General features: G+C 42.9%; 2 pseudogenes; both read right to left on the bottom strand.

Moving 5' to 3' along the window:
• Window positions 1-504: 504 nt before the first annotated feature.
• Window positions 505-3,861, bottom strand: LOC147728222 (uncharacterized; annotated as a pseudogene).
• A 494-nt stretch (window positions 3,862-4,355) lies between these two features.
• LOC147728221 (uncharacterized) lies at window positions 4,356-14,346 on the bottom strand (annotated as a pseudogene).
• Window positions 14,347-15,454: the final 1,108 nt, after the last annotated feature.

Below are 15,454 nucleotides of genomic sequence, written 5' to 3'. Positions count from 1 at the left end.
ATCTCCAGTGGGTCAAGCATGTGAGAACATGGGGGCATATTATCAAGCCTGTGCGCTAAAATTATCGCCGCTTTATCGGCCGAAAACGGCCGATAAAGCGGCGATAATGGGCTTGATAATATGCTCTATGGAATTCCAATCGAAGCACATGTTAGATGTGAAGAAATCTAACATGGGCTTCGATTGGAATTCCACAGAGCATATTATCAAGCCCATTATCGCCGCTTTATCGGCCGTTTTCGGCCGATAAAGCGGCGATAATTTTAGCGCACAGGCTTGATAATATGCCCCCTGGTTCTACAAACATGGATTGAACTATTTTTGGGAAACACCTGCATTTTTTACACTGCCCTCGAAAAAAAATATTGAAAACAACATTTTTGGCTTACATGCATAATTGGATTTCCCATAATTCTGATAATGGCAGATTGACTACTCAATTTCTTCTCACAAAATCTCTTCCTTCATTTGAGCATTTTCTTGACGAAATTCAACCTCAGCTCGCTAAATCATTGTATATGAAATTCTGTTATGGTATTCTGCAAGTTAAATATAACACAGCAAAATGGGGTTTGAAAAATGATGACGACAATAATGATCACTGCCTTTTATGCCATTACAACCAAGTGTTAGGACCAGGACCAACTGATCTAATTGCTGATCTAATTATTAGGGAGTTGATCCGGTCTAAATAAAAGCTGCGAGCACAGTATATTTTACAAGTGCAATTTGCTATCACCCATTCATCCAGTTTGAGAACCTCAAACCTGGACCTACAGATTTACAAATGAAATCTCAACTCAAGGCTTTGCGCCAGATTTGCATGCCATTTGTTGCACAAGCTCAGCACAAACTGTTAAGAAATTACAAGCCACCCCCATTGCTCTTATTGTTCTTTTGCAGACAGCTGTTAAGCAATGATGGAGTCATCGTTCAATTATGATACAACATCACGTATGCAAACATAACTTAACACAATGTATAATGAATTTTCATAATCCCAGCTTGACTGAATATTAATTTGAACATTTGTAACATCTTACCAAACAATGCATCAACCTTCTCCTCATCAAGGACAGCTGTTCCAGCAAAAGCCTTTGTTACACCTTTTGCAGATGCAAGTTCTTTAGGAAAAAAAAGTATTTCGCTGATACCATTGAGAAGAAAACCTGCACTGTCCCGAGCTGCCTTGGCTTCCTCCAAGAGCTTGTACAATTTTCTCTTTGGAACGAGTACATCTCTGAACTGTGAAAGATCGTTTGAGTCCTTTACCAACTGCTGCATATCAGTCTGCAAAATAACACAACTATTAACTATTTGCCATTATGTTAGGTTACATTTAAAAAAAGATGTCAGATACAGTGGGTTTTTGATTTTGATTTGGCATCTGTACATGGCTAACAATGTAATATTTGCTATGTTAGCTCCAGGAGTATAAAGCAGCCATATTTAAAAACATTGCATGCAGAAAGATTTCAAAGTCCTCATGCAGGAAATCTACAAGGTTTGTCCTATATTAACTTTAACTGTGTTAAAAGTGGGGGAAAGAAAAGAAGTACCTTTTGTACAGTGAATGATCGACTGCATATTTTTGATGCTGTTGTATCTGTTAAATTCTGTGAATTGGTCAAAGCAAACAGCGCAGCTTGCAAATACTATATAGCGAACTCACTTTTGCAAGTGCCTTGCAATTGTGCTATAATCAAATAAATACAGTTTTTAAAGGCAGCAGATAATAAATACAATATACACTTAACAAGCATACTTTTTGGCAATGCATGTGTTTGGATGGAAAAAAAGGATTATTAATGGGAATTTGTTGCAGTTTACATGGAAAGGTAGAATATCAAGCAAGCACCTTTTAAGTGTTAGTTTTTGGCTTGTAATGGTACACACTCCTGACAGGAACCAGGGCCAACAGAAAAGCTTTTGTTTTCATTAATTATGGACAAGGAGTTATATGCCATTTCCTTCAAGAGAAAGCAAATCAAAATTAGGTCATACAAGTGGAAATGCCATTTCCTATGTACCTTTAAAAAAAAATTAAAAAATTACCCCAGTGTTGAATGATGGACTTTCCTCCGTCATCAAATGAAATGATTCCTCATTGTCCTGAGGGAAAAAAAAGAAGAGCAAGCATTAGTCCATCGTTTATACTGATCATATCAAAAAGTTTTCCATTTGTTTACTAACATTTTAATAGGTAGGTATATGTGCCCTATTGTTGAGGAAATGAATGCACCATATTAATTCAAGTGTGAAGGCTTTTTGCAGAGATAACCGGTAGAACTTATGTGGTTTTGGCAACAAAAGACATGTTACGTTCACCAAGGAAAAAAGGCTGGCATACAGGTCTAACAATATGCAAATGTGTATAATGGCAGCACTCATTTAGAGTTTTTTGGGTATTAACTGGTGTTGTTGGGATGTATGACGTTACAACGCATACTTTTACCACGCATGCCTTTACAACGCGGTATTTACAATGAAAACCTTTACAACGCATAGTGCTTTGGGGTGCTGGATAGTGAATAGTGTAATTTACTATTCCAACTCAAGTCCCTGTGGACACTAGGGAAGGTGTTGGATAGTAAATTAAACGTATTCCCTATCCCAGAGCACCCCCCAGCGCAATGCGTTGTAATGGTTTTCGTTGTAAATACCGCGTTGTAAAGGCACTGCGTTGTAAAAGTTGCGTCGTAAAGGATGTTTCCAGTGTTGTAGTGAAAGGGAGGCATGTTTTTTCCTTGATATTTAGATTTAAGTGGGGACTCCAAGACAAGTTCTTTTTCACGTTTTACTCCATCATATTTACTTGTAGATTTTGGATGAAGGACACTAGCCATGCCTTCTAAAAGGGCCAGGTTTTCAAGTTTCTGCAAATTCATCCGCGATCTGGCATCACCAGACTGAGAAGCGGTGCTTTGGGCATGAGTGTGGTTAGCAACTCTTATGTAATCCTGACAACTCTGCTTGGCTTTTTTGTCCTTGCATCTTTTCTCTGCAATTTCTTCCTCTTGGAGTTCATGTAACACCCTCTTAAGTCTTCCAGCGCTTCCCCAATTGCCCCAGTCCATCATCAACTGCTTTTACTCATGTGCCCTTTGAAGCAACACCTGTTTTAGACCCTCCATTGTGCCAGAATAGCTTGCAATTAACTCTTCAAAAATATTTTGAATCGTGAGACACTGTTTCTTCACTAATAAAATGAAAAAAAACATTTATATATAAACTTCAAAACAGTGATAACACATTGATCACTTGCAATATATCTTCAAGCGCTAGCCAAAATATATAAATAAACAGGTATTAATATTAAAGGACATATGTATAATCTATCCATAACAAAGTAAGTTTTCCTTATTAGACAGTACACATTGTAAGCCTGAACTTGAACCTGCTGAAAAAAAGTTGCGTAAATAAAATAGTTTATCCTCAAATGGATGCCTTATAGTAGTGCCACAAGCTAAACGTTTCAGCCCTTTTCATAAGTGGTACATTTGTCATTGGAGGGCAATACAAGGCATATGTGAGGACATGCATGTTAATTTTTACTGACCATTATTGGATTAATTATTCCCAGATGTAGGATTTTACTGATTCATGTTGGTAATTAGTACCATTATCCTGCAGTTGCAATCTTAATATAAAAGTTTACTTATTGTGCTTACCAGATGATTGGAAAAGAATCATAGCTTTAAAATCTCTCTCTTCGGTGATTGGCCGACCAGTTTCATCTATATTTTCTACCAGCCATTTACAAAGAACTTCTCTGGAATTGTCCAAAGGCAGAAAGTCTTCATCTTTTCTAACACACACAGAGCAATCGCAAGAGAAAAATAGGACGTTGAATGAAACCATGATTATGTCCTGCTAGATATAAAAACCAGGAATTAGTTTGTGACTGGTTTAAGTTTCAGAGGTACAATACAAAGCATATCTAACTGATTCACAGATTATTTAATTGGAGAAAAGCATCAGAAAAGGTACACTGACCTGGTGCAATTTGTAACTAATATGCGTAGATTTTGGAATACAAAGAAGTGTTAAGCATTCCCTGAAGGCCATTGAGGAAATTGCATAATTATCCAGTTAAAAAAAATATATATATATTTTACAGAGTTTTATATAGCGCGAACTTGCCCCGAATTGGATATCAGACCGCTTAACATAGTACCAGTTGCATTACATGAGGACACATTCTTTTTTTTGTAGTTTTTTATTTTGTTAGGTATGGGGAGATTAAGTGATTTGCCCAGAATTACAGAATGTTCAGCGTCATTGCCGAGACTCGAACCCAGTACCCCAGATTCGAGGTTGACCGCCGTAGCCATTACGTGGTAAAGGGATTACATTCATATGATATAATGGTAGGCTGCTCCCCATGGATCTGCAATTATGCAGAAAGCAATTAAATTGGTGTTGCTTTGTAGCGCATTACAGCTGTATACACCATTAACCATGCCCCATCTCATTCATTCTATCACATGCTTCTAATGGTAGAAAGTGACCACTGTAAACCCCATGGGACTACGGGAAGGCTTCTGATGCTGTTTGCCGGGGGAAAAAAAGCTAGAGTGGGGATTTCTGGGAAGAAAGGGGAATGAAAGGTAGTTGGAGCAAGGGAGCTCACATAGACAGTGTGGTAAATGCCATAGAAATACTAAAAACAGTTGTTCCTAGTGGTCTCATGCACAAAGCATCATATACTGACCACATGTAAGTTCAACATAACATGCATCTGTAAAGTGCACATTCACCCAAAGGTATCTGGCCTCTGACCAACATATTTATCATTGCCCAACTCAATGTTACTTATTTTGTCGACCTCAGAAGGGCCATTAGTTGAGTTGACCCACCTTATCCGAACCTTTGACCATGATGCTTTATTCCACTAAGCTACCTTACCCAGGTATTTCAAGGCATCAGGAGCAAAGAGAAAAGTTGAGAGGCAAAGTAAAAACCAGGAAGAGGACAGAAAGTGTTTAAAAAAAACTGTCAGAGCATGGAGTTACCATGTCATGAACTGTGCCGGGCAGCATATGTATGTCTTTTTCGTGGCGCCATTTCAAACCCGATTTAATTTCTATACAGGACAAGTAAAGTTTCCCAGTCTAGTTGAATTAATGTGGTACGAAATATAGGCACGTTATTGTAATGTTTGAAAGTGTGGGCCCTGGGCCCTCATGGTAGGCGCAGCAAGGATGACACGGACACCAGGAATGGGTAGTAGGAAAGGTCCTGAGCACGTGCGCTCAGCCTCTTTTATTGGCAGCGTCATGTGACACCATGACGTCTGTGGTGGGTGGGTGTAGAGTGTATTACATTGCATAGAAACACTAGAACGTGTCCACACCAAGACACTACATCACTCCCCTTTTTAATCAATGAAAAGACAACTTAATAATACACATCTGGGGAATTAACTTCTCTCAGGATGCAGTGAAGTGTTCAGTTCCGCCAAGCTGTTCAATCCGCCGCTGCCTGGAATTGGGCAGATGGAGTTCAGTTTGTTTAGGGGAACAACTGTCCGCTTAGGTCTGGTTGGTGGTGCTGATGGAAACAGTCTGCAAGCCTTGGGGAGCCCCGTTGTACTCACAATCTTTCTGTTGCTGACCTCCGCGGTGACGGGTGCGGTTGGAGTTCTCGTGGTTCGCCGTGGAATAATGGTTGGCCTTGGGCTCACTGTGGGGACTCACTGCGCACTGACTTCTTCTTCCTCTTAACTGTGGCAGCAGCCAAGTGGATGTATTCCTTCCTTACTTAACTGTGGCAACGGCCACGTGATTTTACTTCCTTCTATTATTAACTGTGGCAACGGCCACGGGGATATACTTCTTTCTGTTCTTAACTGTGGCAATGGCCACGTGGATACCTTACTTGCTCTCAAGCCGTGGCAGGGTGCCACCTGTCTTTCCTTTTCTTCCTTTCTTTTCACTGTGGCTAACGTGCCACACAGATCTCTCCTTTTCTTCCTTTCTTTTCGCAGTGGCAGACGTGCCACACAGCTCTCTCCTCTTCTTCCTTTCTTTTCGCAGTGGCAGACGTGCCACGCAGATCTCTCCTCTTCTTCCTTTCTTTTCGCAGTGGCAGACGTGCCACGCAGATCTCTCCTCTTCTTCCATTCTTTTCGCAGTGGCAGACGTGCCCCGCAGATCTCTCCTCTTCTTCCTTTCTTTTCGCGGTGGCAGACGTGCCACACGGATCTCTCCATTTCTTCCTTCCTGTTTCGCGACATCACTCGGTCCGATCTTGCATCTTCTCTCCTGACCTGGCTCCTCCATGCAGGGCGCGCCCGCTGCATGTGTGATCCTGGTTTGTCCCCGACTGGAACACTTCCTCCTTCTTCCTCAGCTTCCTGAGTTGGCGTCGCGAACCCTCTTCACTAGATACTTGTAGGTGACGTTCGTGGGATGGTGTTGGAGACCTTGACTAGGTCGAACGTCCTGGACCATTTGGCGGTCCGCTCCTGCTGATGTTTTGGCAGGTTTCTTTGGTCGTCCATCGGACTTTCTGATGTAGGTTTAGAGAACCCATCACGGGTCATACTTGGTACGCGATCTTTCTGTGGATCGGCTTCGGGGGGTGCCACGCTTAGTGGTCTTCTTCGGTAACTCTTCTGCACTGTGGCGTTACCTGTGCCCTTCTTCCATCTCGTGGGGGCTGTGCCTTGCCACGTGGCGCGTTATCTGCGCCCGTTCTTTTCAAGGCTCTCGGACACTTGTTGCGTGTCGTCGGTACTTGCAGCTTTGGCTGCCGTCTTTTCTTGCTGCTTTGGCTGACGTCCAGTACTTTGCTGCTTTGGACCGTAGGGTACTTGCTGCTTTGGATGGCGTCAGAAGTTTGCTGCTTCGGACCGTTGGCGGGAGTAGTTGATGCTGCGGTGATCTCCTGTGGCCACTAGAAGTCACTGCTCTCTCCGTCTTCTGATCTCGGCAGTCTTATTCCCTGATCGTTCCTCCATTGCTTGGCAGTCGTTTTCTCCAGACGTTTCGTCCTTGCTTGGATGCTTGGTGAGGCGTTGGTGCCTCTTCCCACGTCACTCTGGAAGTGGCATCTGCCGACTCCTTGCTGGTGCGTGTTGGTGTTTTCTCTTCCTTGTCTTCTGCGCGGAGCGCGCTTTCTGGATTGCGGCGTTGAGATGCTTTCCCTTGGGGCACTACTCCGTCTGCTGCCGCTGGATGGTGCTAACTTCTTTTGCGTTGAGTAGTGCTTGTTTCTGAGCTGGAAGATGGTGGTGCAGTAATACTTTTGGCCACTGGGTGGCAGTGTTGCTGGATCTTTTAGCAGCCTGTATTGTCTTTCCCGGGTGTGCACTCTACTGCTACAGTGCACCGGGGGTTGAAGCTGCTGCTGAAAATGGGTGAGTGATTTTTTCTTGCTTGTTAGTGTTGCAGCAAAATGTACTTAATTGAAAATGTGCTGACGTCCAGCATAGATTGTAAAAGCACTGTTTATGTCCCTGTGGTGTTGTGCAGCTTGGATGCTGGGGGCCAATTCCACAGTCTTTATTGGTGCACAGGTGATTCCTCTTGTGATAGCGTCCCGGTGGGACTTGCGTGAGGTTTTGGCGGTGTTGACCGCTTTGCTGGCACTCTGCTCCTCATAAGGAGGGGGGACTGTTGATCTTGGCGGCGCGGGCCGCTTCTAGGCACTTTGTTCCTGTCCACTAGGTGGGGACGCTTTATTTCACGGCCACACTGGCCGTATGCTTCTCCCGCTTTTCCCTCGCTCTCTCTCTCCGTCCGCAGCCGCCTCGGCAGTCTCTCGCGGGCGGGGGAGAAGTTGCTTCACTTCGGTGGGGGAGCTCGTCGCTCCGGTCACTCCTCCGTGGGCAGGGGCGCTCAAGGCAGGCCGCGGGTAGGCTCCGCCGGCTCTGCCTTTTCAATGCTGATTAGGCTCCGGTCTCCCGCCGCAGCAGCTTCACCTTCCACACGCTGCGCGGCGGAGACCTGTCCCGGACGTCGCAGGCCGCGGGTAGGCTCCGTTGGCTCTGCAGTTCGTATCCTTCTCGGGGGTGCCGTCGGCAGGCCGCGGGTGGGCTCCGCTGGCGCTGCAGTCTCTTTCTTCGGTGGGGATGCCACCGGCAGGCCGCGGGTGGGCTCCGCTTGGTCTTGATCACGTTGCGAGGGGGTCGGGAGGCGGTTAGCTACTCCGCTCCCTCCCCCTCGTTGTTGACGGGTGTTGCGGGTCCGGCCGCACTTCCTCATGCCGCCCTTAGTCTCTGTGCCCCGCCGCTTCTGAGCACACACGCGGCGGGGGACAACTCGGGCAGGCCGCGGGTAGGCTCCGCTGGTCCTGCTTAATCAGTGGCACAGTTCATGGCGGGCACTTCGCCCGTGGGGCTCACCTTCGGCTGGCGGGCCAGCTGCTCCGTCGCGGTCGCGGCGGGTGGACTCCGCCCGGTCTGTGCACCACTCTGGTGGGGTTGTGGCCATGCGGCCGTCTCAGGTGGGCTCTGGGCGGTCCGCTCATTCCTCGAGGCGCATGTTGGTGGCGGCCGTCGCAGGTGGCTTCAGTCGGTTAGCTGGTCGCCTCTTGGTGGCTGCTGGGCTCCGACATGCACCGGCTTCTCGGCTCGCTGTGCCTTGCTGCAGGGGGTGCCCTTCAGGCAGGCACTATCTCCCCCTTTTCCTCAGTGATTGGTAGTGGCACGCGTGGGTTGCACTACCGACCTCGTCGCCATTGTAATGTTTGAAAGTGTGGGCCCTGGGCCCTCATGGTAGGCGCAGCAAGGATGACACGGACACCAGGAATGGGTAGTAGGAAAGGTCCTGAGCACGTGCGCTCAGCCTCTTTTATTGGCAGCGTCATGTGACACCATGACGTCTGTGGTGGGTGGGTGTAGAGTGTATTACATTGCATAGAAACACTAGAACGTGTCCACACCAAGACACTACAGTTATTTATTAGCACTTGTGAGTTGTGACTCGGGTCGGGTAGCTTAGCAATCAGCGTTGTATGGCAGCATGTCATCATCTGCAAGGGAATTTGCAAATGAACCCTGGCCTATGACCAGACCACACCACCATGATTGCACTTTCCCGGGCACCTTAACCATTAAGGTACAAGACAGTAGTTCATTTTATGAAACAAACATTATAGAATTTCTAATTACTTACTGCCTTTTGTTGCTTTTAATTATCGGCCTTCTGCGAGAAACAATGCTTGCCTCGTCAAATATCTAAAGCTGCAGCTGCGCAGAAGGCTGGGGTGGGCGAAAAGTCGGGACCCTGATCTGCATTGGTCAGTCCGACTCTGGAGGAAGCACACACACTTGAGACGATTGAACGTCAAGGAGGGATGACGGGGCACGCACAGGCTTGGCTAATAATTTAACACCAAGGAGGACTGAAGCAGTTGAACGGTAGCGTCTGTAGTTCACCAGCGCTACTATTGATGTTATTGCTGCCTGTATTGTTAGTTACTTATGCTGAGCTGACGCAGCAGCATAATGTCACCTCACCAGCAGTTTCTGTCAGTTCATGGCAGGTAGGAGACCGTTATCTTTCATCATAAAGCATACGTAATTATCGTGTGCACTGTACTCTGTAGACCCGGCCCTAAAGAATAAGTGCCGGTGCTAAGCACCGGAAAACACCGGCACAAATTAAGCACTGGTATAAGGTGTGTCAGAGGAACTCCTTACACAGATAGTGAGACTGCACAAAAACAATATTGCAAAAGTCAGATGGAGGCCCAGGGGAGCACTCACTGAGGCAATTTCCATAACGAGGTGCGTAAGGCAAAGATGTGTACCGTCACCCACCCTCTTTTCCCTATATGTTAATGACATCCCAAAATATCTTTTGGGATGTAGGCATGATTCATCTAAGTTAGGAGGGTTGCCTGTACCAGCCCTCTTATTTGCGGACAACACTATTTTAATATTTCTAATTGCCCAAGGGACTCCAAAACCTTTTAAATTCATTTAGCGAATATTGGATATGAAGGGCCTTGAAATAAATTCAAGAAAAACAAAATACATGGCTGTCAAACCATTCAAATCATTTAAGAAATATAGTTTTGTTCAAAAGCAGAAGCTAGAATATGTATCAAACTTCAGCTATTTAGGTATCACGCTTGACACAAAACTAACATGGCATTCGCAATTGCAAAAAAACAAGACAATTTTTCTCCAAAATTCAGTACCCATACTAAAAAAGCACCAGAAAAGTACAACTAAGGCAGTGTCACCTGCACTAGAGGTGTATAAATACAGGGCACAATCAGCAACTTCATACGGAGCCAAACCTTGGGGTGGGCCGCTTGCAGAAATATGTTTCTGCAAGATTTTTAGGATGTTGTTATGTCTTCCCATACGCATGCCAGTTATCCCAATTGTTATGCATCTGAACATAAAATGCATTGATCACCAGGCCATATTAAGGCTTCTGTCTTTTTTGGTGCGACTGTATACTACAGCAGAACTCGCAACTTATAAAGAGGGGCTAGAAGAGATACTAAGATAAGACCACTGTGGTAATCTCCAGTGGGTCAAGCATGTGAGAACATGGGGGCATATTATCAAGCCTGTGCGCTAAAATTATCGCCGCTTTATCGGCCGAAAACGGCCGATAAAGCGGCGATAATGGGCTTGATAATATGCTCTATGGAATTCCAATCGAAGCACATGTTAGATGTGAAGAAATCTAACATGGGCTTCGATTGGAATTCCACAGAGCATATTATCAAGCCCATTATCGCCGCTTTATCGGCCGTTTTCGGCCGATAAAGCGGCGATAATTTTAGCGCACAGGCTTGATAATATGCCCCCTGGTTCTACAAACATGGATTGAACTATTTTTGGGAAACACCTGCATTTTTTACACTGCCCTCGAAAAAAAATATTGAAAACAACATTTTTGGCTTACATGCATAATTGGATTTCCCATAATTCTGATAATGGCAGATTGACTACTCAATTTCTTCTCACAAAATCTCTTCCTTCATTTGAGCATTTTCTTGACGAAATTCAACCTCAGCTCGCTAAATCATTGTATATGAAATTCTGTTATGGTATTCTGCAAGTTAAATATAACACAGCAAAATGGGGTTTGAAAAATGATGACGACAATAATGATCACTGCCTTTTATGCCCTTACAACCAAGTGTTAGGACCAGGACCAACTGATCTAATTGCTGATCTAATTATTAGGGAGTTGATCCGGTCTAAATAAAAGCTGCGAGCACAGTATATTTTACAAGTGCAATTTGCTATCACCCATTCATCCAGTTTGAGAACCTCAAACCTGGACCTACAGATTTACAAATGAAATCTCAACTCAAGGCTTTGCGCCAGATTTGCATGCCATTTGTTGCACAAGCTCAGCACAAACTGTTAAGAAATTACAAGCCACCCCCATTGCTCTTATTGTTCTTTTGCAGACAGCTGTTAAGCAATGATGGAGTCATCGTTCAATTATGATACAACATCACGTATGCAAACATAACTTAACACAATGTATAATGAATTTTCATAATCCCAGCTTGACTGAATATTAATTTGAACATTTGTAACATCTTACCAAACAATGCATCAACCTTCTCCTCATCAAGGACAGCTGTTCCAGCAAAAGCCTTTGTTACACCTTTTGCAGATGCAAGTTCTTTAGGAAAAAAAAGTATTTCGCTGATACCATTGAGAAGAAAACCTGCACTGTCCCGAGCTGCCTTGGCTTCCTCCAAGAGCTTGTACAATTTTCTCTTTGGAACGAGTACATCTCTGAACTGTGAAAGATCGTTTGAGTCCTTTACCAACTGCTGCATATCAGTCTGCAAAATAACACAACTATTAACTATTTGCCATTATGTTAGGTTACATTTAAAAAAAGATGTCAGATACAGTGGGTTTTTGATTTTGATTTGGCATCTGTACATGGCTAACAATGTAATATTTGCTATGTTAGCTCCAGGAGTATAAAGCAGCCATATTTAAAAACATTGCATGCAGAAAGATTTCAAAGTCCTCATGCAGGAAATCTACAAGGTTTGTCCTATATTAACTTTAACTGTGTTAAAAGTGGGGGAAAGAAAAGAAGTACCTTTTGTACAGTGAATGATCGACTGCATATTTTTGATGCTGTTGTATCTGTTAAATTCTGTGAATTGGTCAAAGCAAACAGCGCAGCTTGCAAATACTATATAGCGAACTCACTTTTGCAAGTGCCTTGCAATTGTGCTATAATCAAATAAATACAGTTTTTAAAGGCAGCAGATAATAAATACAATATACACTTAACAAGCATACTTTTTGGCAATGCATGTGTTTGGATGGAAAAAAAGGATTATTAATGGGAATTTGTTGCAGTTTACATGGAAAGGTAGAATATCAAGCAAGCACCTTTTAAGTGTTAGTTTTTGGCTTGTAATGGTACACACTCCTGACAGGAACCAGGGCCAACAGAAAAGCTTTTGTTTTCATTAATTATGGACAAGGAGTTATATGCCATTTCCTTCAAGAGAAAGCAAATCAAAATTAGGTCATACAAGTGGAAATGCCATTTCCTATGTACCTTTAAAAAAAAATTAAAAAATTACCCCAGTGTTGAATGATGGACTTTCCTCCGTCATCAAATGAAATGATTCCTCATTGTCCTGAGGGAAAAAAAAGAAGAGCAAGCATTAGTCCATCGTTTATACTGATCATATCAAAAAGTTTTCCATTTGTTTACTAACATTTTAATAGGTAGGTATATGTGCCCTATTGTTGAGGAAATGAATGCACCATATTAATTCAAGTGTGAAGGCTTTTTGCAGAGATAACCGGTAGAACTTATGTGGTTTTGGCAACAAAAGACATGTTACGTTCACCAAGGAAAAAAGGCTGGCATACAGGTCTAACAATATGCAAATGTGTATAATGGCAGCACTCATTTAGAGTTTTTTGGGTATTAACTGGTGTTGTTGGGATGTATGACGTTACAACGCATACTTTTACCACGCATGCCTTTACAACGCGGTATTTACAATGAAAACCTTTACAACGCATAGTGCTTTGGGGTGCTGGATAGTGAATAGTGTAATTTACTATTCCAACTCAAGTCCCTGTGGACACTAGGGAAGGTGTTGGATAGTAAATTAAACGTATTCCCTATCCCAGAGCACCCCCCAGCGCAATGCGTTGTAATGGTTTTCGTTGTAAATACCGCGTTGTAAAGGCACTGCGTTGTAAAAGTTGCGTCGTAAAGGATGTTTCCAGTGTTGTAGTGAAAGGGAGGCATGTTTTTTCCTTGATATTTAGATTTAAGTGGGGACTCCAAGACAAGTTCTTTTTCACGTTTTACTCCATCATATTTACTTGTAGATTTTGGATGAAGGACACTAGCCATGCCTTCTAAAAGGGCCAGGTTTTCAAGTTTCTGCAAATTCATCCGCGATCTGGCATCACCAGACTGAGAAGCGGTGCTTTGGGCATGAGTGTGGTTAGCAACTCTTATGTAATCCTGACAACTCTGCTTGGCTTTTTTGTCCTTGCATCTTTTCTCTGCAATTTCTTCCTCTTGGAGTTCATGTAACACCCTCTTAAGTCTTCCAGCGCTTCCCCAATTGCCCCAGTCCATCATCAACTGCTTTTACTCATGTGCCCTTTGAAGCAACACCTGTTTTAGACCCTCCATTGTGCCAGAATAGCTTGCAATTAACTCTTCAAAAATATTTTGAATCGTGAGACACTGTTTCTTCACTAATAAAATGAAAAAAAACATTTATATATAAACTTCAAAACAGTGATAACACATTGATCACTTGCAATATATCTTCAAGCGCTAGCCAAAATATATAAATAAACAGGTATTAATATTAAAGGACATATGTATAATCTATCCATAACAAAGTAAGTTTTCCTTATTAGACAGTACACATTGTAAGCCTGAACTTGAACCTGCTGAAAAAAAGTTGCGTAAATAAAATAGTTTATCCTCAAATGGATGCCTTATAGTAGTGCCACAAGCTAAACGTTTCAGCCCTTTTCATAAGTGGTACATTTGTCATTGGAGGGCAATACAAGGCATATGTGAGGACATGCATGTTAATTTTTACTGACCATTATTGGATTAATTATTCCCAGATGTAGGATTTTACTGATTCATGTTGGTAATTAGTACCATTATCCTGCAGTTGCAATCTTAATATAAAAGTTTACTTATTGTGCTTACCAGATGATTGGAAAAGAATCATAGCTTTAAAATCTCTCTCTTCGGTGATTGGCCGACCAGTTTCATCTATATTTTCTACCAGCCATTTACAAAGAACTTCTCTGGAATTGTCCAAAGGCAGAAAGTCTTCATCTTTTCTAACACACACAGAGCAATCGCAAGAGAAAAATAGGACGTTGAATGAAACCATGATTATGTCCTGCTAGATATAAAAACCAGGAATTAGTTTGTGACTGGTTTAAGTTTCAGAGGTACAATACAAAGCATATCTAACTGATTCACAGATTATTTAATTGGAGAAAAGCATCAGAAAAGGTACACTGACCTGGTGCAATTTGTAACTAATATGCGTAGATTTTGGAATACAAAGAAGTGTTAAGCATTCCCTGAAGGCCATTGAGGAAATTGCATAATTATCCAGTTAAAAAAAATATATATATATTTTACAGAGTTTTATATAGCGCGAACTTGCCCCGAATTGGATATCAGACCGCTTAACATAGTACCAGTTGCATTACATGAGGACACATTCTTTTTTTTGTAGTTTTTTATTTTGTTAGGTATGGGGAGATTAAGTGATTTGCCCAGAATTACAGAATGTTCAGCGTCATTGCCGAGACTCGAACCCAGTACCCCAGATTCGAGGTTGACCGCCGTAGCCATTACGTGGTAAAGGGATTACATTCATATGATATAATGGTAGGCTGCTCCCCATGGATCTGCAATTATGCAGAAAGCAATTAAATTGGTGTTGCTTTGTAGCGCATTACAGCTGTATACACCATTAACCATGCCCCATCTCATTCATTCTATCACATGCTTCTAATGGTAGAAAGTGACCACTGTAAACCCCATGGGACTACGGGAAGGCTTCTGATGCTGTTTGCCGGGGGAAAAAAAGCTAGAGTGGGGATTTCTGGGAAGAAAGGGGAATGAAAGGTAGTTGGAGCAAGGGAGCTCACATAGACAGTGTGGTAAATGCCATAGAAATACTAAAAACAGTTGTTCCTAGTGGTCTCATGCACAAAGCATCATATACTGACCACATGTAAGTTCAACATAACATGCATCTGTAAAGTGCACATTCACCCAAAGGTATCTGGCCTCTGACCAACATATTTATCATTGCCCAACTCAATGTTACTTATTTTGTCGACCTCAGAAGGGCCATTAGTTGAGTTGACCCACCTTATCCGAACCTTTGACCATGATGCTTTATTCCACTAAGCTACCTTACCCAGGTATTTCAAGGCATCAGGAGCAAAGAGAAAAGTTGAGAGGCAAAGTAAAAACCAGGA

The sequence above is a fragment of the Lissotriton vulgaris genome, chromosome 3_1, assembly GCF_964263255.1.
Source record: "Lissotriton vulgaris chromosome 3_1, aLisVul1.2, whole genome shotgun sequence".
NCBI classification, from domain to species: Eukaryota; Metazoa; Chordata; class Amphibia; order Caudata; family Salamandridae; genus Lissotriton; species Lissotriton vulgaris.
This window is presented reverse-complemented; position numbering and strand designations above follow the sequence as displayed.